The sequence below is a fragment of the Schistocerca nitens genome, chromosome 4 (assembly GCF_023898315.1).
Source record: "Schistocerca nitens isolate TAMUIC-IGC-003100 chromosome 4, iqSchNite1.1, whole genome shotgun sequence".
Taxonomy (NCBI): Eukaryota; Metazoa; Arthropoda; class Insecta; order Orthoptera; family Acrididae; genus Schistocerca; species Schistocerca nitens.
In genome coordinates this window covers 387,515,156-387,539,629 of record NC_064617.1, presented here as the reverse complement: position 1 = coordinate 387,539,629, position 24,474 = coordinate 387,515,156, and the positions used below count along the sequence as shown (strand labels likewise).

General features: G+C 42.2%; 1 protein-coding gene across 1 annotated transcript in view; it reads right to left on the bottom strand.

Annotated features, from left to right (window-relative positions):
• Positions 1–24,474, bottom strand: part of LOC126251874 (choline transporter-like protein 1) — a 502,309-nt gene that overhangs the window by 225,505 nt on the left and 252,330 nt on the right. The window lies entirely within an intron of this gene.

Genomic DNA, 24,474 nt, shown 5'->3' with positions numbered 1-24,474 from the left:
TTCCCAGCAAATTAGGGACACTGTTGCTCCTGGGGTATCGGCGAGGACCATTCGCAACCGTCTCCATGAAGCTGGGCTACGGTCCCGCACACCGTTAGGCCGTCTTCCGCTCACGCCCCAACATCGTGCAGCCCGCCTCCAGTGGTGTCGCGACAGGCGTGAATGGAGGGACGAATGGAGACGTGTCGTCTTCAGCGATGAGAGTCGCTTCTGCCATGGTGCCAATGATGGTCGTATGCGTGTTTGGCGCCGTGCAGGTGAGCGCCACAATCAGGACTGCATACGACCGAGGCACACAGGGCCAACACCCGGCATCATGGTGTGGGGAGCGATCTCCTACACTGGCCGTACACCACTGGTGATCGTCGAGGGGACACTGAATAGTGCACGGTACATCCAAACCGTCATCGAACCCATCGTTCTACCGTTCCTCGACCGGCAAGGGAACTTGCTGTTCCAACAGGACAATGCACGTCCGCATGTATCCCGTGCCACTCAACGTGCTCTAGAAGGTGTAAGTCAACTACCCTGGCCAGCAAGATCTCCGGATCTGTCCCCCATTGAGCATGTTTGGGACTGGATGAAGCGTCGTTTCACGCGGTCTGCACGTCCAGCACGAACGCTGGTCCAACTGAGGCGCCAGGTGGAAATGGCATGGCAAGCCGTTCCACAGGACTACATCCAGCATCTCTACGATCGTCTCCATGGGAGAATAGCAGCCTGCATTGCTGCGAAAGGTGGATATACACTGTACTAGTGCCGACATTGTGCATGCTCTGTTGCCTGTGTCTATGTGCCTGTGGTTCTGTCAGTGTGATCATGTGATGTATCTGACCCCAGGAATGTGTCAATAAAGTTTCCCCTTCATGGGACAATGAATTCACGGTGTTCTTATTTCAATTTCCAGGAGTGTAGATCATCTTTGGCCGATCCTGCACTTCGCAAAAAGGGTGTTCAAGGCAAAACCCAAAATCCAAATGAGTCTCTAAATTCACACATATGGAAACGATGCTCTAAAAACACATTTGCATCTGCTACAGTTGTCAGAATTGCAACTTATGATGCAGTTATTGTATTTAATGATGCGAACGTCGGAAGGATGACTGTATTAGAAAGAATGGGCTTCAAGATAGGAAATTTTACTCAAGACATCCTGAGCAAAATAGAGTTACAGCGCGTCTCTGCAGCTGAAAAGTCAGTTGAAGACCTGGTAAAGGAAAGAAGACAGATAACAAGAAACCAGAAGAGAAACCTTGAAGGGAAAGACGACCCAGAGTGCAAATGTGGTGCCTTCTGAAGAAGTGACATAAGGATAAAAGTTCCGTTGAACTTCAAATTGCGTTTCCTGAAAAGTTCGTTTCCTGAAGTTTATGTAAGTTTTCCTCAGATTCTATGAATACCATAATTATGAAATTTTGTACACATATTTCTGTAAATCTAATAAACGTTGTCTCAAGAGTAAATTTTGAAATTCTGAGATATGGGGCAAAGTGCTTGGAATTTTGCATGGATTTAAAATTGTACTTGTGGAATTATAATTAAAAATTATGAAAATTCTCCTATTTGACCTATTCCAAAAACAACGTATAAAGAGATGAAACAGAGAAATTTTTGTAGAAATCTCTTGAATGCTTTCTGAGCAAAAGGAACATACATTATTTTTTGAAAATAAAACTTCAAAATTCATTAAAAAAGGATGATTATACATAATCAAAGAATTTTATAAGTAAATGTGTTACTTTCATGTAAAGAGTGGTACAAAATTTCATTGCCATATCTCCAAAACTGTGGATTTGGTGTATTTTTGAAATAGCGTGTGTTTTTCATCAACGTCCCCCTTAAGGAACATCGCAGGAGGTACTGGAAACGGCTACCGTTGACGTCGATGCAGGGCTGTGCTCGGTTTAATCAACTGTGAGACGCGCTTACGAGCTCTGCCTTATGGTTAGCAGCAATAGCATTTCCGCTGTCTTGCTATAGTTGTCCCAGTGTGTGAAGGTTATCTGAGTTCACCTGACCGTTCACTTTGCCCCACAGGCGAAAATCAGAGGGAGAAGGACAAGGCGATCGAGGTGGAAGGGAGATTGCACTGCCTCTGCTGATTGATTGTTTTCACCTCACTGAACACTTCACACACTCGTGACATGGTTGCCAAGGCGGTGTGTGCTGTCACGTCGCTTTGCTAAAAACATCCATACAGTCATTCACCTTCTATGAGTTGATCCACACATGGATTAGACAATTTCTGAACTTACCAATTAGTATAAATAGTTTGGTGGAATAGTCATGTTATGACGGGGACACCAGACACTATGCACCAACCATTAATCTTGAGATTATGCAACAACTCTTCAAAGTAGTTAAACGGATTTTCTGATGCGTAATGTCGTTCGCGGCCTCATCTGAAGAAACAGAAATCTGAGGATCCAAGAGTCTTGATTCCACTTCAGTCAGCAGCCACCGACAGAACTCACCATGCGACAGTATGTCTGGACGCTTTAACCTCTTAACTGTCTATCACGAGATTACTCAGGATAGACTGTTTTACCGAGAAATACAAGGGTCACTCCAAAAGAAATGCTCACTATTTTTTTTTAAATCCATCTTTTATTCTACATGTTTGAAAGTTTTACAGTGTGTAGATACATCCTTTAGGAACAATATTTTCATTTCTCCACATAATTTCCATCCCTCTCAACTGCCTTACGCCATCTTGGAACCAGCGCCTGTATACCCGCACGGTAAAATTCTGGACCAACCTGTTGTAGGCACTGTTTGGCAGCGTGCACAAGGGAGTCATCATCTTCAAACCTTGTTCCACCGAAGAGAGTCTTTCAGTTTCCCAAAGAGATGATAGTCACATGGAGCCAGGTCAGGACTGTAAGGCGGGTGTTTCAGTGTTGTTCATCCGAGTTTTGTGATCGCTTCCATGGTGTTTTTGACTGACATGTGGCCGTGCATTGTCGTGCAACAGCAAAACATCCTGCTTTTGCCGATGTGGTCGAACACGACTCAGTCGAGCTTGAAGTTTCTTCAGTGTCGTCACATATGCATCAGAATTTATGGTGGTTCCACTTAGCATGATGTCCACTAGCAAGAGTCCTTCGGAATCGAAAGCACCATAGCCATAACTTTTCCAGCAGAAGGTGTGGTTTTGAATTTTTTTTTTCTTGGGTGAATTTGCATGATGCCACTCCACTGATTGCCTCTTCGTCTCTGGTGAAAAATGATGGAGCCATGTTTCATCAGCTGTCACAATTCTTCCAAGAAATTCATCTCCACCATTCTCGTACTGTTCCAAAAGTTCGCTGCATACCGTTTTTCTTGTTTCTTTGTGAGCCACTGTCAACATCCTGGGAACTCACCTGACACAAACCTTTTTTAACGCCAACACTTTCAGTATTCTGCAAACACTTCCTTCCCCTATCCCGACGTAGGGTGACAATTCGTTCACTGTGATGCGCCTGTCAGCAGTCGCCAATGCGTTAACTCTCTGCACATTGTCTGGAGTATGTGCAGTACGAGGGCTGCCGCTGCGAGGACAATGCTCAATATTGCCGTGCCCGCTTTCGTCACGTAACCTGCTTGCCCACCGACTAACTGTACTGCGATCGACAGCAGCATCTCCATACACCTTCTACAACCTCTTGTGGATGTTTCCCACTGTCTCGTTTTCGCAGCACAGGAATTCTATGACAGCACGTTGCTTCTGACGAACGTCAAGTGTAGCAGCCATCTTGAGGACATGATGTGACGGCGCCACTCACGGGAACAGGTTGAACTAAGTTTGAAAACAAGTGGGAAGGATGTATCTACACACTGTAAAACTTTCACACATGCAGAATGAAAACTGTATTTTTACAAAAATAGTATGCATTTCTTTTGGAGTGACCCTCGTATTATCCCTGGATAACTCGGGCTCGCGTCCATGCACCAGCATCCAGATTATAATCGTTATAGTTCCTTCCGCTGCCGCTAGTGAGCACCAGCGACCAGTTATAGTCGTTGTTGTTCCTTCTGCTGCCGCTAGTTGGCGTTTTTCGTGTTTTGCTTCGGAGTATTGCTGACCTTTAGGAGACCTGGGAGCTGAGGGATATTTTCCAACTAGATTATACAGACGTCAGTAGCGTTTCTATTGTCATTGCAACAATTCTGCAGCCCTTATTAGCGTTTTGGTGCAGTTGTCGCAATATTACGCCTGTTTGGGGTCGTGTAAAATGAATAGTGATCATTCCAGTGGAAAAGAGCAGTGGAAAGACATCTCTGTTTCGGAACCTGGTGATGACTCTTTTGAAATTTCGTCAAGAGAAGATGAATGTGAGGAAGACACAGATATAGATTGGTCTCAGGTGAGAGTGTGGCAAGTTGTCAATCCAAATACTGAGTGTGCTCCTCCAAGACTTCCGTTTTCTGCTAATCCTGGTTGTACGATTGCTTTTGCTGATGATGAACTTCAAGTATTTGAACACTTTTTTGATAGGGATTCGCTGGAAATGATACAGGTGGAAACTGTTAAATATATCAGCTAATATGTTTCAACCGCTGGCTGTAACGTTTTGTCCCCGTCATGCGAAGAACTTCTAATTTTGTTTCCTCTAATTATTTTACAAAGTGTTGTACAGAAACCTGAATTGCAGATGTACTGGTCACGGCGGGCAAGCATAACAACTCCATTTTTCAATGACGTATGTCCTACAAGAGGTTTTGCCGAATAAACAAGTATCTTCATTTTTCTGACAACGAAGTATATGATGCCGCAAATCACCCAAATACTAAGTTGAACAAAATCTGGCCAGTTTACCAGCGCCTTGAAAACAAATTTAAAAGTTCTTATGTTCCTGAATGGCACATTACGGTGGATGAAAGTTTACTTTTGTACATGGACAGATTGGGTTGGGTACAGTATATCCACTGAAAAGGCCAGATTTGGAATAAAATTTTACATACTGTGTGAACCGGCTAGCGGATATGCCTGGTCCCTGATTACTTACACGGGGAAAGGGACAAAGCTGGATGCAGCCTTCATGGACTTTCCAGTGTGGTCACTAGTTGTCTTAAAACATGCAGAGCCACTCCTGAATCAAGGTTACTGTCAAACGACAGATAACTTTTACACGTCTCCACAATTAGCAGATTTCCTAATTTTGAAGTCCACAGATAGTTATGGAACAGTAAAAATGACCCGTAAAGAAAAGCCACAATCTCTCCAAAATATAAAATTACGAAAGAGGAAATTGCAGCTGAAAGACGAGGAAAAGTACTAACGTTGCGTTGGAAGGACAAGGACGTGGTACTTCTTTCAACTACCCACACTGTGGATATGGTGGAGACTCAGAAAAGGAGGAAGAAAATAATGGAGCCAGAGCTTGTGCTTGACTACAACTGTACAATGGGAGGAATTGATCGCGCCGATCAAAGAGTGGCATCGCACCCAATAGCCAGAAAGCAAGGCAAGAAGTACTACAAGAAAATCTTTTTTCGTTTGCTGGAAATTTCTGTGTGGAATTCGTTTATTTTGTATGAAAAATCTGGAGGGGAAAAGGCCTCACTGGAATTTATGTTGACCCTCTCATAGAAAATAATTAAGAAGTACAAAGGAAGCGTCATTTCTCCTAAGCCAGGCCAACCATGACGAACGCTCACCCTCTCCGATAGACGGAAAGACATTTCCCAGACGTCATCGAGCCAACAGAGAAGAAGAGTAGTCCAACACGAGTGTGCACACTGCCGGCCGGTGTGGCCGAGCGGTTCTAGGCGCATCAGTCTGAAACCGCGCGACCGCTACGGTCGCAGGTTCGAATCCTGCCTTGGACATGAATGTGTGTGATGTCCTTAGGTTAGTTAGGTTTAAGTAGTTCTAAGTTCTAGGGGACTGATGACCTCATATCTTAAGTCCCATAGTACTCGGAGCCATTCCACGAGTGTGCACAGTTTGTTCTAACAAGGGAACCTCCCCATCGCACTCCCCTCAGGTTTAGTTATAAGTTGGCACAGTGGATAGGCTTTGAAAAACTGTACACAAATCATTCGAGAAAACTGGAAGAAGTTATGTGGAACTATGAAAAAAATAAGCAAAATATACAAACTGAGTAGTCAATGTATAAGATATGCAACATCAAGGGTATAATGAGGTCTGAAGCGCCGTGGTCCCGTGGTTAGCGTGAGGAGCTGCGGAAGGAGAGGTCCTTGGTTCAAGTCTTCCCTCGAGTGAATATTTTAATTTTTTATTTTCAGGTTATGCGACAAACTCTTATGTTTTCATCACTTTTTTGCGAGTGATTACCGCGTCCACAAGAAAACCTAAATCGGGCAAGGTAGAAGAATCTTTTTACCCATTTGCCAAGTGTACAAGTTAGGTGGGTCGACAACATATTCCTGTCATGTGACGCACATGCCGTCACCAGTGTCGTATAGAATATATCAGACGTGTTTTCCTATGGAGGAATCGGTTAACCTATGACCTTACGATCAAATGTTTTCGGTTCCCATTGGAGACGCACGTCCTTTCGTCTACTAATCGCACGGTTTTGCGGTGCGGTCGCAAAACACAGACACTAAACTTATTACAGTCAACAGAGACGTCAATGAACGAACGGACAGATCATAACTTTGCCAAAATAAAGTAAACAAACTTTTCATTCGAGGGAAGGCTTGAACCAAGGACCTCTCCTGCCGCAGCTCCTCACGCTAACCAGGGGACCACGGCGCTACTGTCCTCACATTACCCTTGATGTTGCCTATCTTACACATGGACTACTCAGTTTTTTGGTTATTTTTTTCATAGTTCCACACAACTTCTTCCTGTTTTCTCGATTGATCTGTGTTCAGTTTTTCGAGGCCTATCCACTGTGCCAATGTATAACTAAATCTGAGGGGGGTGCGATGGGGAGGTTCCCTTGTAAGTAGCAGGATGCAAGTGGGAAGCGCATCCGGAGCGAAACGCGGTGCCATTGCCCCCAGCGCAAGGTCCCATTGTGCGTCATACCATGCTTTAGAATCTACCATACACAAAAGAATTTTTAATGTGATTGTAGTATGTGATTCTCATCTTGTATATTTTATCTAGCTTCTTATTTGTATACTTTTTCATCTGTGTAACAAATAACATATTTTAACGAATATTTGCGGAGATTTTTGCTGAGCCCCAGTTATCTCGGGATAACACTGGTTAGCTACTTCCAACTGCAATATCTCCTTTGATAAACGTGAAAATCAGTTGTTGATGCAATGCATTTTCAGATTCTGTAGAATAAAAGGTAAAGTTTTGAAAGTTTTGCGTCAGAAAAAGGCACGTTAAGAGGTTAATTCACGCAAAATTTATAACGGTACGGATGTTTTGTCCTTCTTGATGATGTTTCGACACGACGCTATATTAATTCCCACTTGCACGGATAAATGGCTTTGAGATTACATCGCACTTTGTTTGAGACTTTCCTTTACTCGACTAACGTCTTCTGGTGTTCGAACTCTTTGCGGGTGGTTACAGTTTGTATCCGCTACAGGAATCGTTTCGCGCCATTTTGACACTACCTTTTGAATTGCAGAGCTTGCTCCTATTTTTCCAAAACACTTCCAGTTATAAACTCTTGTGCCAACACTTGCACAAATCTTCTTCACGATTTGTACTTTGTATAACACTCGACACTGAACACGCTCTGTTTCATCGTGAGCACCATTTTGTGCTGCATGCAACTACATCTGCTCTTCTTACTCACTCGAACGTAACGACACAGTGAAGAACTCGGGGCAGAGCATTTGGGAGATGCGCATATGCAGAAATGTGACAGCAACCGGTTGCTAGCATTTTCTATGACAGGCAGTTTTCCTTTTCGTTAACAAGGAACACTTCCACACCAGTCTTATAAATATATCTTATGCCAGTTTGATTTAGCCAATCCAGTATGAGTAATTATACAAATAATTGCAAACCTCAGAAGTAATTTTACAAACTGTTCGAAAAACGTTTTGAGCCACCTGCATCATTTGCGAAAGCGAGTGTACTTAGATTCGAGGGTAGCAGGGAAAGAGATAATAAGCCTTATAAAAGTAAAAAGGAATTAATTTTACTGTGAAATAAAATTAAACAATCAAAATAAAGGCAGTCTTTTCGAAAGAGTACTCCTGTGAGGACCGTGTTGCTCCAGCCCGTGCATTGTAACATGCTAGGATCCTCCTCGGCATACTGTCCACGATCTAGTCAAAACGTTGTTGCCTAATCCTGCCTCATTCTTCTGTGGTGACTCTCCCTGGAGCACCCATTGTTTTATGAGGATTCCTGCGACGACCCTCCAAGTTTCAGCTGGCTCCAAGTACGCTCAATCGCATTCATATCACAAGACAGCACAGATAATTTACAGATAATTTCGTTCTGTTGATTTTTGCTTTCTGAAGGGTGTTCACAAGGTGAGCATGATGCTCTCTTGCATTATCGTCTTGAAAGACGAACATATCGCTGATAGATGGTGACAATTATTCGACTACATGTAAAACGTAAATTAGTTACAAACTATGGTGTGCACACACGTTATTCAACATGTAAACGTCACTACAGATATTCGGATTTAGATTGTGACTTGTTCGGTATACCTACCATCATTGACGATGATGTGGTGCAGACGAAGAGCTAAATTCTGTATGACCCGCTGAAGTGTCAGAAGATCAATGCTGTCGATGACCTCTTGAATGGCTGTTTTCAGCTCAGCAATGGTTCTTGCTGTACACCTTCTCTTTAGTACAGCCCACAAAAAGGAGTCGCTTGTGTTCAGATCAACCTACGACCAGCTTAGAGACAGAAGTGATGATACTTTCTGCAGGATCTGACTATCGTTTTGCAGGACAATTCTCAAGCACGTAAAGTGCAAGCTGTTACTGATTTGTTTGACTGATGGGGCTGCTAAGTGCTATACCACCTATTGCACTCCCCTGACTTAAGCCCTCGTGAGTTCAACTCGATTTCTAAACTGAAGGAAACGCTTCACGGCATTCGCTTCAGAACTGCTACAAATTCGTCGGGCAACAGACCGCGCCGCTCGAACTGTCAACACAACTGGCACTGCTAAGAGTATCCTACGACTTCCACATCGCTGGCAACGGGTTATGGACAATGCTGATGACTACTTTGAAGGTCAGTAAAACTTGGAAACACGTATCTATTTTGTACTAGCTTTAAATAAATAGTTGCCACTATTAAAGTTCCAATCCACGTATATTTCACATCTTTCAGCGCTAACGTTAAATTCATTAAAGAATAATGCAGAATATTGTTGCTTCTAGTGATGTACATTTGTGAAATTTCTTTTTTTGATAGTTCTCCAACTGGTCCAATGTTTTGGCTGTTATCCTTCCTAGGCTTCCTTTACTTCTGTAATCAGACTTTATATGTTTTCTTAAGCTATTTCCGAATCCACGTTGTGTAGAATCACTTCTATAAACACTACCTTTCTTGAGAGCTTTTTTGTTTGTCTGTAAGGTATACAAATCTTGAGTGAAATCTGGATCTATGTTTTGGTTGGTTGTATTTTGAGTTTATGTGTTGTGTCTGAAATGCTTTTGAGTGGATTAATTTCTTTTTATCACGTCTCACACGTACAAGTTTCAGCATGAATACCTAATACGTTCCAAAATGCCGCGCGTAAAAACGGGGTTTTCCGGGGCTCCTACCTAGGGTTCTATTGGTGATAAAAAGGTGGGGTCGAGTTTTTGGATAGCCCTCGGGCTAGGGACCATTTGTATGCCCATCAGAAGGAAGTCTTCGGATCACCATCTTAGAGCACAGGGTCAAAGTATGAATAGTAAACACTTCCTCCTGCTTAGGCAAGTGAAGCAAAGTTCATTTTGCATTTGATGTGCTCTATGGTGGGCTTGATGGGGCTTATGGAGGCACCATTAGTTCACGGGCGGTTCCTCGGAAAACTCCAAGAAAGGCTTTTTTTTATTATATCCATGCCATCACCAGCCGACCAAAACCCAGCCGAGGATTGCTATGGACAGCAGAAATTTTTACGCACAGCTGAAATTTTTATGATGTGTTCCTAAGATCCTGATCTCGAACTACCTTGAAAATTTCGTTGATATCTTTATCCATTTCAAAGCTACAGGTACTGAAAGTTACCCTACTTGTACACGTAAAATACGCACGTAAATCCGCTTTAGGCGAAAACGTAGTTTATAAAGTGAGGTAGAACGGACAAATATGCTGTCAAGAGTCTGCGAAAGAGCAAGACAGAGACAGTAAGAGTGAGAGGAGAATATAGTAGTGGGAGGGAGCGAAGGGGACTGTGACTGTGACACAGGAGACAATGACAGATAGACATAAAGAGATAACGAGTTGGGCTGAATGAGTGAGTGAGAAGGGGCAGTGGGAGTTGGATAAAGTGGTAAAGTGGTAAAGGATAGCAGCTCGGGTGGTAAAGGATAGCAGCTCACTGATAGATAACTTCTTTATAGACCAAGATAAGTTTAACCAGATAAATGCTCAGCCTGTTGAGAATGGTCTTTCTGATCATGGTGCACAGCTAGTTACAATATATGACATAGCTCCATTCAGCAATACTAAACAGTCCTACAAAGTAGTACGTTCAGTCAACGATTTAACAATTGCAAGTTTCAGGGAAAGCCTGCAGCAATTAGACTGGGATGAGGTGTACTGTGAACCTGATGCCAATTTAAAATATAATTTATTTGATGACATTTTTGTAAATGCATTTGAAAACTACTTCCCCAAGAAAATAGTTAAATATACTCGTAAGAAACCTTGTAACAAACCATGGCTTACTAAGGGTATAAAAATATCTTGTAACCGGAAAAGGTAAATGTATCTGACAGTAAGAAAGAGTAGTGACCCAGAAACTATCAAACATTATAAAAACTACTGTGTTATATTAAGAAAAGTTATTAAAAAATCCAGAAGTACGTGTATCATGTCTGAAATCAGCAACTCTGATAATAAAATTAAAACAATTTGGAATATTATTAAAAGAGGAACAGGTCAACCAAGAGCAGAGGAAGACAGTATTACCATCAAATTGAATGAAAACTTTACGAACAAAAAGTCAGAAGTTGAAAATATTTTTAATAATCATTTTCTAAATGTTGTGGATATAGTAGGATCCAGGTGTTCATTAGAAGATGCTAGGCTGTTAATGGAAGAGGCCATACCTATGCAATTTGATACAATTGAAATCTCACCCACTTCTCCCTCTGAAATTAGGAAAATAAACTTGCTTAAAAGCAAAAACTCACATGGAATTGATGGCATTTCCAGCAAAATACTAAAAGCTTGTTCTCAACAGATAAGTAAGATTCTCAGCCACCTGTGTAATACCTCTCTGGAACAGGGCATTTTCCCTGATAGACTGAAATATGCTATTGTTATACCTTTGCATAAAAAGGGGGATAGATCTGATGTCAACAATTACCGTCCAATCTCCCTTCTAACAGCTTTATCCAAAAATTTTGAGAAAGTAATGTATTCAAGAGTAGCTTCACATATCTGTAAAAAGGAAGTACTAACAAAATGTCAGTTTGGTTTCCAGAAAGGTTTTTCAACAGAAAATGCCATATATGCTTTCACCAATCAAATTTTGAATGATCTGAATAACCGGACACCACCCATTGGGATTTTTTGTGATCTCTCAAAGGCTTTTGATTGTGTAAATCATGAAATTCTGCTAGACAAGCTCACGTATTGTGGCATGAGTGGGACAGTGCACAAATGGTTTAATTCGTACCTAACTGGAAGAGTGCAGAAAGTTGAAATAAGTAGTTCTCATAATATGCAAAGATCAGCACATTCCTCAAACTGGGGAACTATCAAGAATTGGGTTCCACAAGGGTCAGTCTTGGGTCCTTTGTTGTTCTTAATATATATTAATGACTTGCCATTCTATATTCAGGAAGAGGCAAAGTTAGTTCTCTTTGCTGATGATACAAGTATAGTAATCACACCTGACAAACAAGAATTAACTGATGAAATTGTCAATACTGTCTTTCAGAAAATTACTAAGTGGTTCCTTGTAAATGGACTTTCTCTGAATTTTGATAAGACACAGTACATACAGTTCCATACAGCAAATGGTATGACGCCATTAATAAATATAGACCTTAATCAGAAGCATATAGCTAAGGTAGAATATTCCAAATTTTTAGGTGTGTCCATTGATGAGAGATTAAATTGGAAGAAACACATTGATGATCTGCTGAAACGTTTGAGTTCAGCTACTTATGCAATAAGGGTCATTGCAAATTTTAGTGATAAACATCTTAGTAAATTAGCTTAATACGCCTATTTTCACTCATTGCTTTCATATGGCATAATATTTTGGGGTAATTCATCACTGAGGAATAAAGTATTTATTGCACAAAAGCGTGTAATCAGAATAATAGCTGGAGTCCACCCAAGATCATCCTGCAGACATTTATTTAAGGATCTAGGGATATTCACAGTAGCTTCTCAGTATATATACTCTCTTATGAAATTTGTTATTAACAGCCAAGCCCAATTCAAAAGTAATAGCAGTGTGCATAACTACAATACTAGGAAAAAGGATGATCTTCACTATTCAAGATTAAATCTAACTTTGGCACAGAAAGGGGTGAATTATACTGGCACTAAAGTCTTTGGTCACTTACCAAATAGTATCAAAAGTCTGACAGATAACTAACAAGTATTTAAGAAGAAATTAAAAGAATATCTGAATGACAACTCCTTCTACTCCATAGAGGAATTTTTAGATATAAATTAAGAAAAAAAGAAAAAATATTTTCTAAAAAAAATTAAAAAAATTAAAAAACACAAAAAATAAAAAAGTTGTTATATTAATTTAAGTATGTTGTTAAATTAACTTAATTATGTCATGTATTGGAAAATTTGACTCGTTCCACAACATTACGGAATATCGTATTCATGATCCATGGAACTAGTATTAATCTAATCTAATCTAACTCATAGGAGCAACTTACAGCGATGGACTAGTGGGTGTGAGCAAGTTAGGGCAACTTCTACATCTAGATCTACATACATACTCCGCAATCCACCATATGGTGCGTAGCGGAGGGTACCTCGTACCACAACTAGCATCTTCTCTCCCTGTTTCACTCCCAAACAGAACGAGGGAAAAATGACTTCCTATATGACTCTGTACGAGCCCTAATCTCTCTTATCTTATCTTTGTGGTCTTTCCGCGAAATACAAGCTGGCAGCAGTAAAATTGTACTGCAGTCAACCTCAAATGCTGGATCTCTAAATTTCCTCAGTACCGATTCACGAAAAGAACGCCTCCTTTCCTCCAGAGACTCCCACCCGAGTTCCTGAAGCATTTCCGTAACACTCGCGTGATGATCAAACCTACCACTAACAAATCTAGCAGCCCGCCTCTGAATTGCTTCTATGTCCTCCCTCAATCCGACCTGATAGAGATCCCAAACGCTCGCGCAGTACTCAAGAATAGGTTGTATTAGTGTTTTATAAGCGGTCTCCTTTACAGATGAACCACATCTTCCCAAAATTCTACCAATGAACCGAAGAAGACTATCCGCATTCCCCACAACTGCCATTACATGCTTGTTCCACTTCATATCGCTCTGCAGTGTTACGCCCAAATATTTAATCGACGCGACTGTGTCGAGCGCTACACTACTAATGGAGTATTCAAACATTGCGGGATTCTTTTTCCTATTCATCTGCATTAATTTACATTTATCTATATTTAGAGTTAGCTGCCATTCTTTACACCAATCACAAATCGTGTCCAAGTCATCTTGTATCCTCGTACAGTCACTCACCGCCGATGAACACTCGCCCGCATCTCGTGGTCGTGCGGTAGCGTTCTCGCTTCCCACGCCCGGGTTCCCGGGTTCGATTCCCGGCGGGGTCAAGGATTTTCTCTGCCTCGTGATGGCTGGGTGTTGTGTGATGTCCTTAGGTTAGTTAGGTTTAAGTAGTTCTAAGTTCTAGGGGACTGATGACCATAGCTGTTAAGTCCCATAGTGCTCAGAGCCATTTTTTTGATGAACACTCACCATCGAGGACAACGTACTGGGTTCTATAACTTAAGAAGTCTTCGAGCCACTCGCATATTTGGGAACCAATCCCATATGCTCGTACATTAGTTAGGAGTCTGCAGTGGCGCACCGAGTCAAACGCTTTCGGGAAGTCAAGGAATATGGCATCCGTCTGATAGCCTTCATCCATGGTTCACAAGATATCATGCAAAAAGAGGGCGAGTTGCGTTTCGCAGGAGCGATGCTTTCTAAAGCTGTGCTGATGCATGGACAGCAACTTCTCTCTCTCAAGGAAATTCATTATATTCGAACTGAGAATATGTTCGAGAATCCTGCAACAAACCGATGTTAAGGATATTGGTCTGTAATTTTGAGGATCCGTTCTTCTACCCTTCTTATATACAAGCGTCACCTGCGCTTTTTTCCCGTCGATCGGGTCTTTACGTTGGGCAAGAGATTCGCGATAAATGCAAGCTAAGTAAGGAGCCAATGCAATAGAGGGGTGGTTTGAGGTGAGCTGGATGTTGAGAAAAGGGCGAATATGTGTTCGCTAGCCAAAATTTTGGGAAAAATTTTAACGGTGCTGAGGATGTTAGAATGAGGCAGTTGGTACCCCACTTTTCAGTCAGGTGTCTTTTAAATAAACAGGAACATATTCGCATTTTTTGTGCTACGATAGGACCATTTTTCCGCTGGTTTCGCTACGACCCAACTCGGAACGCGACTAACTTTCGTCCGGTGGTGTTATGTTCTCCGAGAGTGAGCGCTAGGCTAGCGGCGCAGGTTACGGCGTGCGTCGCGCCGGTAGATAACGGGCAAACTGCGTGCGTGGCGCTAGCGCAACGTGAGCACGCAGGCACGGGCTGCCCACGCGCACGCAGCTCGCGTTGCGTTGCGGCTGCAGCTGCTGATGGAGCGCAGAGCAGGTCTCGTCTCGCCTTTTCCACGTGACGTCACGCATGGGAAGGCGCACCTGCTGCGGCTCCTGCATGCAGCCAGGTTGACCTCATAGAGCGGCCGCTAGTACCCTGACGGAAATGGGAGGAATTACACCACGAAAACATTGACCAAACGCTACTAAACCGATACCCTGGTAGTTCTATGCCCGTGGGATACATTTCATCTACATCTACATGACCACTAAGCAGTTCACACTTAAGTGCCTGGCAGAGGGTTCATCGAACCACTTTCACACTATTTCTCCACACATTGTTAAAATTTCATCTCTACGCGAGCTTATTTTCAGTATTTTTGAGAAGACAAATAAAGAACGTTGTGATTACATGATGAATGTTAAGCGTGTGTAACGTTACTGGAACTTTTCAGTTGAGGAGCGCAACACAGCATGTCGATAGGAAGTGCAGAATCTTTGAAAAAGGTCGAACAATGGGCGTGACGGACACGGGAGGTTCATGCCGACCGATCGCACAGGCAAGCGGTTGTTGGCAACGACAGGACGACTAGTGGGGACGAGAAGCACTCAGGACTGCTGTGAGGCGAGGACAATAGACACGGGTGCTTCTAGAAGCACTACGCCACGAGAAGGTTATAGGAATGGTCTACCGGCTCTGAGGAAAGGATCGACGATAACAGCTTAAATCGGGGCAGAGGTTACGCTGAGTAACACCACGAACCGTCGGAAACAGGTTATTGGAAGACGCATGCGTCATATACTGTTGAGACTATACCAGAGACGACAAGATCTGGTGAAAAATAAGGGGGAGCAGAAATTCTCGAGATCCATACCACACCAACTCCTGAAATCGTGTTGTGGGACAACAAGACAGATCTGGTAATTCTTAAAGAGGTATCAGCCAATATGTGACATGAAATTTCTCAAATTGCACTGCTTCTGTGCGATAAAAAATACAAGAGTGTATTCTCGCCCGTGAGGGTCACACTTCTTGCCGATGTTAATTATGGATATCAGTTCGAATGGAATGAAAGCTTAATCATTTGATGCCTGTTATGTGATGAATGTCTCCACAAAATTTCATAAAAACAGGACTGGTACTATATGGCGTAACACTTTCCAGCTGTAGCTAATAACAAGTGTTCATTCGAACACCAACATTGCCGTCAAGACTTATTTAAGTTGTTTCCGTGATGACGATTCAGAGGTTATAGGAGGGGGGGGGGGGGGAGTATACATTTAACAAAGGAAACCCCAGTTCGAAAAATAACCAAGATGTTTAACTACCTTGTGCAAAATTATGTCCCAATGCTATTTAAAAAGGGAACAACTTCATTGGCTCCTTTTCTTCTACTGTCTTCAGCGTAAGTGTAAAACATCAAAGTTACATTTGAAAGCTGATGAACATGAAAGATTAAAGAGAAAACCGTATTTTGTAATAGATGTCATGAGTTCCTATGTTTGGTAAGCATAATATTTTTTGGTAGTCCGTGTAGATTGTTTCTGTTTCATTAGACTTCTGGCTTCTCAAACGAGGATTTCCTTCCCGAATAAAATATTTCAGCTTTGACTCTGTACTTCCTAGCCAACAGTGCTCTTATTAATTTCTTTCAAGACTTGTTTCTTTAAGTCGTTACCTACATTTTCAGATAACATTGCATTCAGCACTTTCATCTCAGCAGTGTATTAATTGCGGGTTGAGTATGTATTATTCCTTGGATACCCAAATCTATACTGCATTTGATGTTGAATTCTTTGCTATGCACTTCATACGAAATGTCCAAATTAGGGTGTTTTTCCTTGAACATTTAATGCAATTTTTTCACCAAAAGCTCCTCTGGAAGATAAAACTTCTTGGTCTTGTGATTGCTGTGTGCGATCATAAACTGCCATTCCTAGTTATTCCTTACACTTTCTCAGCTTCAAAAATTCCTGAACTGTCATTAACCGTCGCCTTGATACTCCATGTACTGCCATGATGGCTTTTCTGCTTATATGAATTTTATGTACAATGTCGTCACGTTTTACTGTTAATCTGCAGTTAAAATTACACTCTCGAAGTTGTGCTTCGTCTTTATTCTTTCTTGATCGACTTTTACGAAGGAAAAGTATCGTAATGAGGCCAGTCGGATACAATGATTATTCATTCAAGACTACCACATCACTTATTACAATATGTGATCTCTGTTCAGCACTTACTACCCGAAATACATTAACATACGGCTACCGTCTTCTCCTAGTTCGTGCGACTAAACCCTTCATTTCTTCACGACTGTAGCCATTCGACCCAGTCCTTACTTTTTCCTAACACTTTTACAATCTTAAGGTCTCTGTCTCTTATCCTCAGATGAATCTGATCATTCAACCTAAATAACAAACTATTAAAAATAAAATAAATCACTTGCAACACTTGCGTTGCTAAACAGAATGTCTCAAACTAAAGCAGTGGTTTTCACTGTTGCTTGCTTCAGCATTTTTCGTCAACCCTCAAGGAATTTAAAAACTTAATACACAACATTGGACAAAGCACATTTATTTCCTGTAACGAGAGACATTAGCACGTTCTTTCCCTGCATGCCTAATCTAAAATGGGTTATAGAATGTGAACTATTCAGATTATCACACTGCTCAGCTCGCCCGGTTAGCCGAGCGGTCTAACGCACGGCTTTCCGGAGTGGGAAGGAGCGCCTGGTCCCCGGCACGTATCCGCCCGGCGGGCTTGTGTCGAGGTCCGGTGAGCCGGCCAGTCTGTGGATGGTTTTTAGGTGGTTTTCCCCTTATTCCGCCTCAGCTACACTATGTCGGCGATTGCTGCGCAAACAAGTTCTCCACATGCGCGTACACCGCCATTACATACATTACAAACATAGGGGTTACAATCGTCTGGTGTGAGACGTTCCCGGGGGAGGGGGGGGGGGCGAACCGCACAACCACCTTGGGTTCGTTGTGGGGCGGCGGAGGGGTGAAGTGGACTGAGTGCGGTAGTCGTCGTGGGGTTGTGGACCACTGCGGCTGCGGCGGGGAAGGAGCCTCTCCGTCGTTTCTAGGTCCCCCGTTAACATACAACATCACACTGCTCCATTAATAATATTAAACAACACAGAATCCTATATTTCATGGCCTACATAACTCTCTTCATGACTGTTTTTCGAGTTCCTTAGCTCGTACGGTGAAACCGGAACCTTAATAGTGTACGACTTTTAAGACCCATTTTTCTCAGGAACGGGTGCAGATATCAAGTTAAAATTTATATGGGAATTTAGACTTTCTCGGCGATTCTCGACGATGAAGTCTTCTCGGGCTATCAGCCGAGTCAAGGCGTCGTTCTGCGGCATCTTCGCCTGAAGATGACAAGCAGGAAACTTACTGAAACGTTGTCGCAGAACGATACCTTGACTCGGTTGATAAACCGAAAAGACTTCATCATTAAGTTGAAATTTATGTCAAATGTGGTCTACGCTCCATTGGCGGTATAAATAATTTAAGCTTCTAAGTCAATGCAGTCAAAAGATATGGCCATATATGTTGCGTACTTCGATACTCGCACACTCACTCATCAAAACCTATAGACGAACTATAGACAGATATGTGGATCCTGGAGGTCGAGCGGTAAAACCCATGACTGCAAGCCGAGAGGTCGCGGGAGCGAATCTCGGCCGGACCATGGATTTTTTAGTCTTAGTTTTAACCTAGCCTTCACTACTCGACGATGTGAGAAGTCGGCAGAAACAACACGTGGTTCGGATTCGACGTTAAACTGTAGATTCCATTTCCCCGGTTGGTTAACTGGGGTAGATGAGGGACACGCATGTCGCCGAAGTGGCATCCAGTTGAATGACTTGCACCAAGCCATTGAAGCAGACGAAGTAGGAGCAGCAGCAGCAGTAGCAGTAGTAGTAGTGATAATAATAATAATTGTTAACAAGGAGGTGCGCCGGCCCAAGATCGAATCCGCCCGGAGTATTATCCACGATGATCGGTGTGCCGGTCAGCCGGGATGTGGTTTTCAGGCGGTTTCCCTATGTCCCATTTGGTGAATATCCGGCCACTACCCAAGTCTCGCCTGAGTCGTACGATTCGCAAACACTTAGAAAACTTTTGCTCACTTTCACATGTATGACACTAAACGCAGATAGTTGGAGTACACATATTCCGTCCCGTGGGGTAGCAGGTTGACGACAAGAAAGGCTTCTGACCACCCTTTAAATTAGTCATGCCACATCTGATAGTGACCAATCCAATCCTATGCCGATGCGGGAAGAAAACAAGGCAAAAGCACAAGAAAAAGAAGAAGATAGCTGCAATGCCTTTGTTTGTGCTAAGTCGGCATCCACATGTAATTTTATTTATCACTCTATTTTTTCTGCTAAAATTGTTGTGTATTGGGAACTGCACCGCGTAATACATAGCTATGCCTATTTTTATTGTGACAATTTTGGTCGCAGTCTCACAATCCGGTCCCAACCGTAGTAGCAGACAAGGCAATATTGTTTCAAGACTGTTGACAGGTTACATTGGAAGACAGAAGAGCACGAGTAGTTTAATTACAAGTCATACCAAAATGGAGCATTTGAAAATTTTGATTGATTACACAGGCCAACGAAAAAAATTTTTTTTGAAAAATTTTTTTTCTTTGATAGTTGATCTTTATAGATTTTTGTGAGCTAAATCCAATTCTAGCCTTAGTGTTTTTGTACCACCCATAGATTTCGAGCAATATACTTTTCATTATATAGTATAAAAATGTCTGAGCAGTACACTAAGTCACCTTCTTGTTGAAAAAAAAACTTGGAAAATTGCTGCTGTTTCTATACATGTATGTGCTGGTTCCAACTGCCAATAAGTTCTTTTCTTTTAATCTAGAGCCAAGCAATTCAGCTTTTTCTTTCATTAAGCCCAGATCCCTATCCAAAGCGTTACCCTCAGTCTGAGTAAACAATTTGGGCTCTAGACTTCCTGTATTACAATGGAATTCATCATCATCTGGTTCATGTAAATCAGATTGTACATCAGAAAATACTTCTGTTGGAATAGAATTTAAATCATCTGGTGGTTCAGGAACCAGCAAATCTACACCATGCCCTACTGGTCGGATGGCGGACGGAAGGTTAGGATAGCTTATTACCTTCTTGTTTTTCGAATTGTGACCAGTAATATCAACACTGCAAAAGTAGCAATCATCGGAGTGACTTCTTGGTTCCCTCTATATCATAGGAACAGCAAATCTAAAGGCTTTTTTTTTTCCTTTTTGGACCATTTTCTCAGATCTTCAACACACACATTGCATACCTTATGCGGCGCCCAAGATTTATATTGATCGCCAAGTATAGATCCAAAGTATGATAGATAAACATTTTTCACAAAGTCTGTAATGTTTCTTTTGTGTTTTTTAATCACAAATTCACCACAAATATAACAGAAACTGTCAGCATAGTTTTTACAACCACGATTAGACATTGTACTAAGCACATGTACAGGAAACGGGCAAGTGAGGTTCGGTTGACAGTAAACAAAACACCATCTGTTAACACAAAAATAGAATCGACCTTTCTTTGCCAGAAAATGTTTTTCAGCAGTGCTACCAACATCATCTACATTCATTACACCTCGTTTTTAAATTATTTTAACTATATAAAAGCTTCCAGAATGAGATTTTCATTCTGCAGCGGAGTGTGCGCTGATATGAAACTTCCTGGCAGATTAAAACTGGGTGCCAGACCGAGACTCGAATTCGGGACCTTTGCCTTTCGCAGGCAAGTGCTCTACCATCAGAGCTACCGAAGCACGACTCACGCCCGGTCCTCACAGCTTTACTTCTGCCAGTATCTCGTCTCCTACCTTCCAAACTTTACAGAAGCTCTCCTGCGAACCTTGCAGAACTGGCACTACTGAAAGAAAGGATATTGCGGAGACATGGCTTAGCCACAGCCTGGGGGATGTTTCCAGAATGAGATTTTCACTCTGCAGCGGAGTGTGCGCTGATATGAAACTTCCTGGCAGATTAAAACTGTGTGCCAGACCGAGACTCGAACTCGGGGCCTTTGCCTTTCGCAGGTAAGTGCTCTACCATCTGAGCTACCGAAGCACGACTCACGCCCGGTTCTCACAGTTTTACTTCTGCCAGTATTTCGTCTCCTACCTTCCAAACTTTACAGAAGCTCTCCTGCGAACCTTGCAGAACTAGCACTCCTGAAAGAAAGGATACTGCGGTGACATGGCTTAGCCACAGTCTGGGGGATGTTTCCAGTATGAGATTTTCACTCTGCAGCGGAGTGTGCGCTGATATGAAACTTCCTGGCAGATTAAAACTGTGTGCCCGACCGAGACTCGAACTCGGGACCTTTGCCTTTCGCGGGCAAGTGCTCTACCATCTGAGCTACCGAAGCACGTCTCACGCCCGGTCCTCACAGCTTTACGTCTGCCAGTATCTCGTCTCCTTCCAATAATAAATTTGACTGTGAAATCCTAAAAAACATAAGGATAAGGTATTTTCAGCAATAAAGTTTTTCCATCGTTGGCCTGTGTTATTGCAGTTGTTAAACGCACAGTGAAACATATCTACTGTGGCCCGAGGATCAGATTGTCACCGAAATCAATTGCGGAAATAAAACTATGAGCAGCTGCGTAGTCGTATGGTCTGAAGCAGTCCCTAACCTTTATTGAAACTGTTCCACCACCGCCTACACAAAATATTTTAAAAAATTATCATGATATTTAGACATTTCCGTTGCCTCTCTATATCAGATTGAGTTGTTTTGGACAAAATGCTGATCTCATTACAGTTTATTTCAGGGTCTCAACAATGTAAAGCGTAAAACATTTTCCGATACGTCCGACTTACCAGTTTTCTCAGACCGAGAGCTCCTCCGTCGTTCGGATAAACTGGTGTTAATACGTCTTTTCGTGCCTCAAATACGGTCAGCTGCATGACATTTTATTCACACCAGCCAAGGTGAGCAGTCGCTAAGCACTAGCTGACGCCAATGAACATGAACGACGTAGGGCTACAACTTTTGCCGTTCTAAGGAATTCCTTTCCCGGCGGGCTTAAAATCATTTTCCCCCATGCTTTCCCAAAAGCTTTCCAATGCCGTCTTGTTTGGAAAGGGAGAGAAACTTCCCCCGTTCACGACTGTTATTTCTCAATAGTCCTAGTAATCTTACTTGTGGCTTCAATGCTCGTTCCACCTCGTTATTAGAGTAACTATTTTTGTTAAAAGCCAACTGTCGGTAATTAAACGCTTCTTGTAACTGGTACGGCTCATTTACGTTATTTGCTCTGTTCACAGAAGTCTTAATTATTCTTGTACCCTGTTTTGGATGGTGGTCGGATTCTTATCGATTAAACGTGCAGATGGAAGTTTGGGCCTCAATACCTGTAGAAATACAACAAAGAGATCCATTTTGCAAGGGCTGTATGACCTGGAAGTTACACGCGAGTGGTGGAAGCATCTGACAATTGTTGAGAAGTGCCGCTCTTCGGCCGTTACGAAAACTGAACGAAGAGCTGGGACAACAGAAACGACGAAGGCATAGCTGACAAAATCACGGAAGAGCCTTGTGATCACTAACGGAGGGAAAAACAACACTATACCATTTTATATTTTTGCTCATACATCATGAGTCGCTAAGAGTAATTTTCTTGTCGTTAAAATCCGCGTCCTTGCGAGTGTGTGAAGGATTTCATCAACATTTAACCAAATTCCTTTCGCTTCGTGTGTTTTGCAAATCTAGGTGTAAAATATTTAGAGTGGCGTAGGAATATATATGTATTCAGGGCGACGTCACGGTTTGTCATAACGTCCCTGTAAGTTCTGGGCCCTTTGAGCTTTTTATGCAGTTGCCAGTGTTCCACCTCTGAATATGTTCCCCACGTAGGGGGACGAATCGTTCATGAATAGTTTTATGGATCGACCACAGCCTCTCAGCTCGGAAGTTTTAACAGACCACCGGCCGTGAAAGCCTTCACCTCATTGTGCCGTATCTCCTTCAAATCGTGTTTTGAACGAATCGCTACTACACTGACGCTAACCCGACGTGAAAAATCTTATCTGGGATGGTTACGCTAAGAATTCAAGGCAGAATTGTGAAGAGCGAAGCGCTTAGCCTACTTGCAGAGTGAAATTTTGGTGCAGAATGTTACGCTATCAATAGATAAGAATCGGCCTCCACCTTGCCTGCTGCAGTGTGCTGCCTGGCTGTGAGTGGCGTTGTTTAACTGCTACCGTGTGGAGCTGCCCCTGGCGCACTGCTCTTCCCTGCGGCCGCACGGGTGACGGCAGCGAATCTTTGGCTGCATGTAACGTACCTGGAAAAAAGGAAAGAACGATCATGCCATGCAAAGGGGGGCTGAATTTTTAATACAGCAGTTTTCATGCTACTAAGATAGGAACAAAAAGGTAGTAGTAACGGATTTGTGAAGTTTTTTTCCTTGCCGTTTGCAGGATTGCTGTATCTACAGAGGCTGTTCTTTGGTGATGAGGCAGACATTTGTTGGGATTCGCAGAGCTGACAATGTGAATCTTTGATTCGAACAGTATGCGTTTTCATGTTATCAGTTGCTGGCTGCAGTCTAGTGGAGACAGCCAGAATTTTGAGGGCTGGTTTTATGTGAGATTAATGTAGACGATAGGTAAATCAGGGGTAAAGAGAGAGAGGAAGTACGTTTACTTGCTATTAAGACGAAATGATGAAACGACTTTCTAAAGAAGTAGTGTTCTGATTTAAAGTGGCTGAAATGGTTCAAGTTAACAATAGCATGTGAATGATAAACATTAATTCTCGTATGCGATTTTTCATTTAATTTTCTTCTACTTTTCATCTGGAACACTTCAGAATGACAACACCATAGTGAAAACGGTATCGTAAAAATAGTGACGAGCAAGATTGGGTAGTGTTCAAACGCTTGTCGAATAATCATTGGTTGTATTTACGTATATTATTGCTTCTGAACTATTAAATATACACCATTCTCACACTATTATCTAATTGAACTGAAAGGGATAATAATGATCAGAGCTCTTTTTCTGAAAAAACATGTAGGTATATTCTCGCACTAGATAGCGACAGTTACCTAAGTTTTCAATATAGCTGCTTCTTACTTAACCGTAAGATTACATTGCAATTAACATTACCTAGCATCACAACAGTGACCAAAAGTAAGAGCAGTTCATGGCGTTGCTTACACTTTGCTTACATTTCTCCATCTGTTTCATTTTCATTTTATTACCCCTTGTATTCTGCTGCTCTTGATATCGGTAGCAAGAAGTCTGTCTTTAGAAAACCAAGAGCGTACATAAAGCCTTGGGTTGAAACAACTGCAGTGAAGGACCAACTAGTTTAACGAACCTAAGATTGCTGACGGTTTTTCACACGTCAGTGTTCTGGTATACATTCTCTCTTTTGTCATCCACTGGCATCGTGGAAACTCCTGACCTTTCCCCCCCACAAGAATTGCTGGCAAGTTTTAGCTTGTTAGATGTAAAATAATTTATTTTGTTGCTGATCTTACCTTAACCCCTAGGCTAACATAAATCGAAATGCAGGACATACCATATAATC